Consider the following 11,984-nt stretch of genomic DNA (forward strand, 5'->3'; position numbering starts at 1 on the left):
TTACCTGGGAGTAAGCCCCATGGACTATAATGGGACTTACTTCTGAGCAGACGGGCATAGGATGGGGCTCTCAGGCTACAATCCTATCCACACTTACCTGGGAGTAAGCCCCACTGACTATAATGGTACTTACTTCTGAGTAGACAGGCATAGGGTTGGGCTCTAAGCTTAGTGAAGCTGAAGAGTGTGCAGTGGGTCACGGTGAGGACTCCTTGCCTGGAAGGCTCCCACACGGTTCGGATCCGCAAGGCGTGCAGGAACAGTGCAGACCAGGCTACCTTGCACTGGGCCTTCCCCTCCCTCCTGGAAGACCAGCTCCATCACACAGGCTCATCCCTAGATGCCAGCCAGCAGTGCTGAGTTATTCCGGCCATGCAGGTGGGGATGGACCGTCCAACTGATGGAACATCCCATACAGAACCAGAGGCATCACTAGGGCTTGCGTCACTCGGTGCGAGAGCTCATCCACTAAAATTAAGTGTTGGGAGAATTAGGACAGACAAAAATATTTATTTACCCAGCATGTCATTAGTCTGTGGAACTCCTTGCCACCGGAAGTAGTGATCGCATCTTGCGTAGATGCCTTTAAGAGGGGAATTGGATAAATTTCTGGAGGAAAAGTCCATCACTGGTTACAAGCCACTGGTATGTCCAAGCTCCTGGTTTTAGAGGTAGGCTTCAGAGTGCCAGATGCAGGGGAGGGCACCAGGATGCAGGTTGTGTCTTGTGTGCTACCTGAAGCATTTGGTGGGCCACTGTGAGATACAGGAAGCTGGACTAGGTGGGCCTTTGGCTTGATCCAGTGGGGCTCTTCTTATGTTCTCATTGCATCACACACACACCCCCATGATGGTCTTCCTGTACCAGATCATACAGAATAAATTACAGTATCCTATGCACAGCCTAAATGCAATGACATCACTAGGATGGGTGTCACCCCAATTAACTTTATTTATTTATCAGTACAGGTCACCCAACCAATCAATAACAAATCAAAAATGCCAGTGGCCAACTTGACAGCACTCACACAACTGGATAAGAGTTCTAGTATTAGGGTGGCATCATTAGGGTTTGCATCACCTGGTCCAGGAGGCCAGTGCATCACCCCTCTGAGGGACCTCCCCCCATGCAGTGGGTGGGGCAACACCCCTTGCAGTGGGTATGGTGATGCACTATTGCACTGCCCCTGCTGGTTTTTTGGCTACAATGTTTGATAGTATAATTTCACCAAGATTTGTTTTGCTGCATTCTGCATGAAATTACTTATCGATTGACATATAACACGATGGTATTATTCAACAATACCAATATTTTAAAATTTTTGGCCAGTAGTGGTGTCACCCCTGCATGTGCGTCACCCAGTGTGTCCCTTACCCCCACTAGTGACTCCACTGAGTATTCTTATACATGCAAATGATAGCTAACTCAGAGTCCGATCCTATCCAATTTTCCAGGTCTGGTGCAACTATATCAATTGGGCTTGCGCTGCATCCTGTAGTTGGGGGGACAGTCACATAGGCCACCTCAAGGTATGGGAGCATTTGTTCCCTTACCTCGGGGCTGCATTGCAGCTGCACTGGAGCTGGAAAGTTGGATAGGATTGGGCCCTCAGAGCCCAACCCTAGGGTTGGAGCGCCGGCTCACTGCTGGCATGCACTGTCATAAATGTGCCTAATGTCGGGCGTCATATTGTTCATGGCATCACAATCTGCTTTAGAAGAAGACTTTAGCCATGTAAACCTAAATTCGGTGCTGCGAAAATCCAAATTCTGCCACCTGGGTTGAAATACTCTGTCTTCTGCTGGTCATCCCCTTCCTTTGACTGCTGGAAATCCTGCTCAACTCCCTCCCCACACAAACTTTCCACACAAACTTTCAAGCCTATGTTAGCAGATTTAAATGCCGGAATAATTGCCTTTTTGTTCAAACATTAAACAAGCTAAGATTCTCTGGATGCTGGATTAAACTACATTCCACGCTTGGCTGCTGCACTTACAAAGCTGAAAAATATACACAGCTTCACTGTGTCTGCATGACTGTTGCTGGTCCACTCACAGTCTGGCATTACAGCATGCATGGTAATTGTCCCTGGAAAATGCAGGCGTTTGTTTGTTGGTGATACCAGATGAAGCTTTATTACTACTGTGAATAGTGTGAGAGGAGGGCATACATAAAAATATAGGGACGGCACTGCTGCATCAAGCCAAAGGTCCATCTCACCCAGCATTCTGTTTTCCACAGTGGCCCCGCAACTGGTATTCAGAAGCATAATCTTGCACATAACCAGGAGCCAGTGAAAGATATGACTCTCATTAATTTGCCCAATCCCCTTTTAAAGCCAGCCAAGCTAGTGACCATCACTGCATCTTGTGGCAACAAACAACCCAATCCTGTTCCCATCACACTGTTGCCTGAAGGCACATGCACTGCATGCTGTGGAGCACTCATTACATGATGGTGCACGCAAATGAGTAATCACAGCTTTAAACACCTCAGCAGTTTTTTTTTTCATGTCACTCACTCTCAAAAACATTTTTCAGTGGAGATGGCTCACACCTTCAGCTGAACATAATCAGTCATTGATCAATTTATTACAAAAACAAACCAGTTCTTCATTTGATCCTATGATCATGTTTTCATCCAATCAAAACTCATAAATGAGTAGCAAGCTACCAGTAGGGTCCAGTAGGAGAAACACATATGGCTAATAATAAATTGTGACTAGTTATTGTGAAGTCAGCCCGTGGAAAAAATGTAGGCCTAAGCATTAATCTAAGTCCTTAGGCAGATTTCTCAGTTTATCTTCTTCTGTTACCTGATGTTTCTTCTCAGCTCAAATCCAGTGAAAAAGATTTCAAAGGCAGTACCTGAGCTTCCTGCTGATGACGCTACTGGTCCAACTGCAGGAGAAGTCCTAGAACTCCTCTCCCCTCATTCTTCCTCAACTACACTCTTGACTACCTCCCTCCACATGTCTGTAAGACTGGCAGATCCTTTAGTAAATATCCTTTAGCGAGACCCACTTGAGGCATGGTTAGTGACAACCTGCTGGAGGGTGGTCTCTGTGGTGGTCTCAACCCTGTGGAATTTCCTGGCTTGTGAGGTGCAGCAGGACCTCTTGCTTTCTGAATGTAATTTTCATACATACCAAGTCACCTTAGATTAATAAGAAGGGTGGGGCATAAATTTAAAATACTACTATTACTACTACTACTAATAATAATAATAATAATTACATACATACATACATACATACATACATACATACATGTTGAGCCTCATTATTTGAATGGGTTCCATGGCAAAAAATGAACTATAGCAAATCAATTTAAAAAACAAAGTTTCTTTGCTCCTGTGATTTAAAAATAGCCTTGCTGACCTTTGTGATGTTAAGATAGAGTCATTAAGACGACAATCCAACAATCAGTTCCTCTCAAGGTGCTTAGGAATGCTTCACTCTGACCCCTCCCTTCACCAATGCAAAGTATCTTTCTTTCACATGCTCAGGGGGAAGGGAGAGGTTGCCTGGAGAGAGAAGGATTGATGGATTGTCAGCCAGCTGCCTCTCTCTCTCTCATTAACAAGGCTTTTGTTAAAGGACTGTTCAGTTAAACAGATATTAAAGGGGTGCATTTTTTCCCTTCTCCAGGGATCAGCACATTCCTTCTCATTTGCAGGGGCCATTCCTGTTGATTCAAATCGGTGTATTAAAAAATCTGTGTAAATATAGACTGGACCTGTACATACATTGATACATTGATGGTCCATCCTCATTGGCAATCTTTCCAACGTGGCCCACACTTGCTCCATGTTTTTTGGTCTAGTGTGACTGTTGTCCAGTGCGGCAGTCCCTGTTGTTGAAATGACCTGGAAAAGGTATCTGACCAGCGAGTAGCCGGTCGGCCAGGGGTTTTTGACATGGTATGGGATCCAGTGTGTGATTCTGGTGCTCAATCGGTCATCTGTTCAGAATCCCCTTCATGTGTCATCTCAATGTGGTAAAGGGGTGGCAACATGGACAGGGACTCATCCCCTGAAGCGGCTAACAACACAAATGGCCATGCAGTTCAGTATCACACTAGCTTGCTAGTGTGTGAATGGGTGGCTTCTGGATAGCCCCAGCAAGGCACTCCAGGAGTAACCAGGCCACCCCAATCTGCTCAAACACTCACAAGTAAGAAGATAATGCAGCTGACCCCTACCTGGCAGGCCACTCCCATGGTGCCCAGAGCCGCCCTAACTGAGGAGGAAGAAAAGGAACCACAGGCACCACTGGACCCCCACACAACTGACATGGACAAATAACAACAGCAACAACAACAAAGTTGCTGCTATGCTCCACTGGAACTTGTGCAAAAAATATGGAATATGCCTGAAAGAGTGGTAGAAAATGAGCAGGTCAAAATCTTGTGAGGCTTCTAAATGCAGACAGATAAAAAATTAGAAGACAACACACCAGATATAATTGTTGAGAAGACACCAGTGATGCTTTTTGATGTGGCCATTCCAGGAGATAATTGAATTGAGGAGAAACAATGGGAAAAGATCACAAAATACAAAGACCTGGGAATTGAAATACAGCACCTTTGGGGGAAAGAAGACAAGAACCACCTCTATTGTTATTAGTGCACTAGGAGCAATCCCCAAGGCCCTTATGAAATATCTGGCCAATGTAGGTGTTGACAAGAGAACAGTTGAACAACTACAATGAGCCCACTTCTAGGAACATTGAACATTATACAGCAATATCTTACCAGTTCTTAAACTCTTGGTTAGAGTTTGAGCTAGTAAGCACCCAAAAATCCTGGTCCAAACATCTGGTGGGCTGTGACACCACTCATATTTTTGTAATAATAATGATTATAACAATGTGATTATTATGTTATTAATAATTATAATAATTTATAATTAGGTGATTGGCGACCTCGGTGCTATTCCAAAACACCTTGAAGAGCACCTGAACAGCACCGGGCCACAGAATTGCCATCCACCAACTCCAAAAAACAGCTTTACTGGGAACAGCTTACATCTTGCAATGATATTTATAACAGCAAAACAGGATAAAAACCAGCCATCCCAGGTCCTTGGGAAGGACTTGATGTCTGGATAAAACAAACCAGTCAATAACATCTACCTTACTGTGCGAAAATCTCATCATCATCATCATCATCATCATCATCAATAAATAAATAAATAAATAAATAAATAAATAAATAAATAAATAAATAAATAAATTTGCTCTAGCCCTGGGGTCTGCAACTTGTGTTTTTAGATCCGCATGCGGCTCTTTCAGCCGTCTGCTGCAGCTCCCAAGTGGGGGCTGGAAGCGGGGCGCCTTCCCCATGGCCACCGCTCAGCCAGCCCAGCCCCGAGGGCACCTCTCTCCTGTGCGATGTGCTGCGGGCGCTGGCTGCTGGTGAGTGCGGGGCTGGGGCGCCGCCCTCGCCCACAGCATCTTCTTCAGCAGGCAGGGGCAGTGTCACTCTCCTGCACCTGCTCTCCACGCCCCACTGCGAGCAGGTGCCGCGGGACAGGGCCCCTGGTGGTGGGCGCGGGGGGCACTTTGCAGGGACCCCTGTGGCCAGGCAGGGAGAGCTGGCAGCGCTGGTGCGGCCGTGCATGGGCTCAGTGGGGAAGGGCATCAAAGGAAGGGGCAGCGGCGCTCTCCCGCACCTGCTCTCCATGCCCCACTGCGAGCAGGCGCGAGGGGCAGCCGGGCACCTCTTCCCTGTGCCCTTCCTTCCTTCTCCCTGCAGCGGGCAGGGGGCTGAACTGCAGGACAGGGCCGCTGGTGGCAGGCACAGGGGGTGCTTTGCAGGGACCCCTGTGGCCGGGCAGGGAGAGCTAGTGGCGCATGGGCTCACCAGGGAAGGGCAGGTGAAAGTGGCAAAGGGGGGTGACAGAGCGCCTCTCTGTCACCCCTTTTGCTAAACTAATTACTATGTAAAAATACAAAGGCATTTCCGAGGCAGATAAGCTGCGCTCCGAAGCCTCCTCCGACCCCTCCCCGCAACTTGGAGTGCACAGCCCGAGGTGTGCGTGCGCCTCCCCTGCGCCCAGGCTGGGCTCTTCTCACCCTGGCGCCGTTCCCCCCCCACACACACACACAGAGCAGGCAGGGGGATCCTTCGGCTCCATCCCTCTGAGTCTGGCAGGCTTGGTGAGGCCCTTTGCCTTAATGTTGCCCCCCCCCACTGCAGAAGAGATGGGGTGACTGACCCTGGAGCTCCCTGGAGTGCGCCTGCAGGGAGTGAAGACAGCCAAAGCACCCTGGCTGGGCACACTGCGCAATCCAAGCACCCTTCCAGCAGCCTGAGGCTGCAATCCTAGCCACACTTTCCTGGGAGTAAACCCCATTGAACTGAATGGGACTTACTTCTGAGCAGGCTTGCTTAGGATTGGGATCCGACTCCGGAATCAGCCCCTCTGGCCTTCGTGCGATTTCTCTCCTGGTCAGTGTGCCTGAGCATGGAAGTCAGTCCCTCTGAAACCGACAGGTCAGACTTCCCAAAAGAAGTCTGAGGGTGGAGGATGCGATCCTAATACTACACACACTGACTAAGGAGGAAGCCCCATGGAAATCAGAGAGGCGCTTACTTCTGAGTAAGCCTGCATAAGTCTTCCCATTGCTTCGATTCAGCGCAAAGCAGCATCTGTCGATTTTCTTTTTCCCTCCCCTGACTCCACTCTGGAGTCAAACAAAATCCCATTGATTTTAACACACTATAGTTTTTTTATACATAGCATAAAGGTAAAAAAAAAAACACTATATATGCAGTGTTATCTTCATTTAGATGTCAAGAGGGTTTTGTGGCTCCCGATGTTTTCTTTTCTCCGGAAAATGGGTCCAAATGGCTCTTTGAATGTTTAAGGTTGCCGACCCCTGCTCTAGCCTACATCCAAGCTTTTGGGAAGCTTGAAGTCACTCATAGGGATGCTCAGGCCCTGGCCAAGCCAAGTTCATCTTAGCTTTTCTCATATTTTTCAAAATTCAAAACCTCAACAGCAGCATACTTTGCAAAATTGCATCAAATGATCAAACTAATGTTTAAAATGAACAAAGTGCTGTGGTGCAAGCACAGCAAAAAGTTAATGAAGTTCACAGTTAGACGCATAGAGAGACGCTCTTTTCCCTATCGCATAACACCAGAACCAGGAGACAAAGCTGAGTGTTGGGAGAGTTAGGACAGACAGAAGAAAATATTTCGTTACCCAGCATGTAATTAGTTTGTGGAACTCTTTGCCACAAGAAGTAGTTATGGCATCTTGCCTGGATGCCTTTAAGAGGGGATTGGGCAAATTTCTGGAGGAGAAGTTCATTACAGGTTACAAGTCATAGTAAGTATGTGCAAGCTCTTGGTTTTAGAGGCAAGCTGCCTCTGATTGCCAGATGCAGGGGAGGGCACCAGGACGCAGGTTGTGCCTGTTGTCTTGTATGCTCCCTGGGGCATTTGGTGGGCCACTGTGAGATACAGGAAGCTGGACTAGTTGGGCCTTTGGCTTGATCCAGCAGGGCTCTTCTTATGTTCTTAAAGTTTCTTTTTCCCAACTGTTTTAACAGTTTCAATGAGGCTGCTTTACAAAGCAGAACTACACAGCAGTTACAGAAACTAAACCTGCACTGCTATGAACAAAACACTAACAGAGGGGGACAAGAAATTAAGTTGGTGGGTTTGCTTTTAACTCCTGAAAGAAATGGATTTTTCCCTCAGCTTCTCCCTTGAGACAGTTGTCTGCCTTGAATGACTAAAATCCTAACAGAGCAGTAGTGGGGTTTACTTCATGAGTTTCTTCCGCTCAGAAGAACTTATCTATATTTTTAATTGCCGTGTCATTAAACTGAGGCTCATCACCATCATCGAGAAGACAGAAACAACATCTTAAGGGTGACAGAAGGGTTGAATACACATTCTCTGCCCCCAAAACAAACGTGCTTTTGAATCACTTCCTCCACACTTAGAATGTGTCCGTCCACCTTTGCTTTCTAAACAGTGGTGTGGGTGTCACTGTCTTGTTCAAAATTCCTTGTCTTATTTTTCCAAAGTGGCTAAGCAGATGTCAAGGACCATCTCCTCCTGTGTGAGCCTGCCTGTTCACTAAGATGGTCATCAGAGGCCCTGCTCTGCTGGGATAGAGCTGGCAGGGCTTTCTCTGTACAGGCATGTGGGCTGTGGAACTCCCACCCCTCAGAGGTTTTCATGGCCCCTACAATGCAGATCCATCAGTGGTTCACTGAGATATCTTTTACTTCACTGGGCATTTGGCCTTAGCTGGCTGCTCAGGGCTGGCCCATTCATGAGGCTTACTAAAGCTGTCACCTCAGGTAGCAGACTAGCAATGGAATACCCACTTCCATTTCTCACTCACCTCAGTTCAGTGGAGTCACTAGGGTTTGTGTCACCTGGTGCAGGAGGCCAGCACGTCACTCCTATGATGGACCTCCTCCCATGCGCTGGGCGGGGCAATACTCCAGGCAGTGGGCATGGTGATATACCGTTGCCCCACCCCCACCAGTTTCTTAGCTATAATGTTTGATAGAAGAGAATAGAGATATTTCAACATGGTTTGTTCCATTGCATTCTGCATGAAATTACACATTGATTGATATAACATGATGATATCAGTCAAAAGTACAGACTTAAAAAATTTTGGCCAGTAGTGGTGTCACTCCCCTGTGTGAGTCACCTGGTGCGGCCCTCACCCCCCACCCCCCCTAGCGATGCCACTGCCTCGGTTTAAACTGAATCTCTCAACACAAGCAGGTTAAACCTACAGTAACAATCATTAAAGTAACAGTAAGTAATTTAAATAAAATTTAAATTATTTAGTAATTAGATATGTGTCTGATTCACTGCTTATTAACATTTCTAATGCACAGGTCATGAGCAAAGTTATCATTAAATTAGCTGTGTATTTATGAATTTTTCTAAAATTTGTAAAAAAAATGTATGCCAGATTAAGATTGTACAATAATTATAGACTACTCAGTGGTGGACATGTTCGGCTATGTGATGTAGTGGTGTTACATAGTGTACATAGTATAGTTGGCAACCTTCAGTCTCTAAAGACTATGGTCTGAATGGTGGTTCTGGAACAGCGTCTAGTGTGGCTGAAAAGGCCGATTCGGGAGTGACAATCCCTTCCACACCGGGAGCAAGTGCAGTCTGTCCCTGGTCTGTCTCCCTGGCTATGGGCCTTCCTTCTTTGCCTCTTAGCCTCAGACTGTTGGCAAAGTGTCTCTTCAAACTGGGAAAGGCCATGCTGCACAGCCTGCCTCCAAGCGGGCCGCTCAGAGGCCAGGGTTTCCCACCTGTTGAGGTCCTCTCCTAAAGCCTTCAGATCCCTCTTGCAGATGTCCTTGTATCGCAGCTGTGGTCTACCTGTAGGGCGCTTTCCTTGCACGAGTTCTCCATAGAGGAGATCCTTTGGGATCCGGCCATCATCCATTCTCACGACATGACCGAGCCAACGCAGGCGTCTCTGTTTCAGCAGTGAATACATACTAGGGATTCCAGCACGTTCCAGGACTGTGTTGTTTGGAACTTTGTCCTGCCAGGTGATGCAGAGGATGCGTCGGAGGCAGCGCATGTGGAAAGCGCTCAGTTTCCTCTCCTGTTGTGAGTGAAGAGTCCATGACTCACTGCAGTACAGAAGTGTACTCAGGACGCAAGCTCTGTAGACCTGGATCTTGGTATGTTCCGTCAGCTTCTTGTTGGACCAGACTCTCTTTGTGAGTCTGGAAAACGTGGTAGCTGCTTTACCGATGCGCTTGTTTAGCTCGGTATCGAGAGAAAGAGTGTCAGAGATCGTTGAGCCAAGGTACACAAAGTCATGGACAACCTCCAGTTCATATGCAGAGATTGTAATGCAGGGAGGTGAGTCCACATCCTGAACCATGACCTGTGTTTTCTTCAGGCTGATCGTCAGTCCAAAACCTTGGCAGGCCTTGCTAAAACGATCCATGAGCTGCTGGAGATCTTTGGCAGAGTGGGTAGTGACAGCTGCATCATCGGCAAAGAGGAAGTCACGCAGACATTTCAGCTGGACTTTGGATTTTGTTCTCAGTCTGGAGAGGTTGAAGAGCTTTCTGTCTGATCTGGTCTGGAGATAGATGCCTTCTGTTGCAGTTCCAAAGGCATGCTTCAGCAGGACAGCGAAGAAAATTCAAAACAAGGTTGGCACAAGAACACAGCCCTGCTTCACTCCGCTTCGGATGTCAAAGGGGTCTGATGTGGAGCCATCAAAGACAACAGTGCCCTTCATGTCCTTGTGGAAAGACCTGATGATGCTGAGGAGCCTGGGTGGACATCCGATCTTGGGGCTATGCGATGTAGTGGTGTCAGTGTACAAGGAGTCTGGCTAATAGGTTCTGGATAGATCCACGGTGATGTGATGTTGTGTGTGAGAAGGGTATTGGGGGGGGGAGTCTCCCTGAATACCTTGTGACTGGTATGATTCAGTTTTCCCAAGAATAAGACTGCATCACTACAAGTCAAGTGCTGGTGCAGTCATTTAGCTGTGCTGCGGCATGAAGCCCACAGAAATCACAAAGCACCTGCTGCTAACTTTTGCTATGAGAAAACACTTGGGGCAATGTCTAATTCATACAGACTTAACAGATATGGACATGCTTTGTGGACCCCTGTCTGAGAAAGATATATTGGAAGGGATTCAGAGAAGATCTAAAAGTCCTGGAGGACATTTAACAGCAGGTCACGAAGGGAATCCAGAAGCTACCCAATCTGCCAGCTTCCGAAGGCAATTAGACCTTCCAAGAACTGTTTGTTTGTACCTGCCTGGCATCCGCGAGTCTCACAAAGCAGATTCATGTCACCCCCTGGCAGGCAGGGCTGCTCTTTCCCTCATTGAACAGGCTGAAAACTGGGAACAAGAAGAGAGATAAGATGATTCCTTTTAGCCTTTTAACAAGCTAGAGAATCCTAGCTGTGGGCTCCAAAGGGGAAAGGGCAGAAGATGTAGCTTCCATTCCATGCATCATAATCAAATTGAAGAACAGATCAAAGCTGTTAAAGATGAGAAGGCAAAGGATAATGATCAGCTGGGTTTTCCTTCTGCCTTACTGATCTGTTTGTGTTGTGGAGAGTGAGGGTGGAATCGGAAAGCAAAATAATAACTTGATCTCACCTCTCCATTTCACAGTGTCCTCAAAATATTCTAAACACATGTTCCAAACACTGGTGAAATAAACCCTACAATGCATCTGGGAAGACAGAGGATTATTATTAAACAGAAAACATGCTTTCTCCTTCATAGATAATTACCCATAGAGAGGGTTGGAAGTGCAGGGCTAATCGGAATCAAGCATATCACAATAGAATGTAAAAGCGATTATGGTATTAAAAAAAAATTGGAGAACAGCCAGTCCAAACCACTACAGTTTCACTGCCAATTTGGATACATGCAGGGGCAGGTGTAATCAAGCAGTTGCTCTCAGTGAATCCAAGCAATTGTTATGGAACCTAGGGGAGGGATTTCTGACCCAAATTCACAGTCTAGCCACAAAGGAAATGAGTACTGCATTCACCTCTGGGCACCAGAGTTATGTTGACAAATTAGAAAGGATTTAAAAGGAGAGCCACAAAGCAAACCTGGATTCAGAGGAGAGCTACTGGAGGCAAATCAAGGAGGCTAAAGCAGTGGTTCCCAAAACTTTTAGTATTGGTACCCACTTTTTTAAATGACACTCTATTGCAGCCATTTTCAACCACTGAGCCATGGTACACTGATGTGTCGTGGATGGTCTGCAGGTGTGCTGCAGGAGTTTTGGGGAGGATCATTTGTTAGTAGGGACACTGGGGGATGTGAACACCTGCTATCAGTGCGGTGTGTCTCGTCAATTTTAGTGCCTTGTTAGTGTGCCTTGAGATAAAAAAGGTTGAAAATCACTGCTCTATTGGGACCCACCTAGCTTTTCAAGATTTAAAAAATTTCACCTTACCAGCTGTTCAAGCCTCTTTCTTAAC

The sequence above is a fragment of the Tiliqua scincoides genome, chromosome 4, assembly GCF_035046505.1.
Source record: "Tiliqua scincoides isolate rTilSci1 chromosome 4, rTilSci1.hap2, whole genome shotgun sequence".
In the NCBI taxonomy this organism is placed as follows: domain Eukaryota; kingdom Metazoa; phylum Chordata; class Lepidosauria; order Squamata; family Scincidae; genus Tiliqua; species Tiliqua scincoides.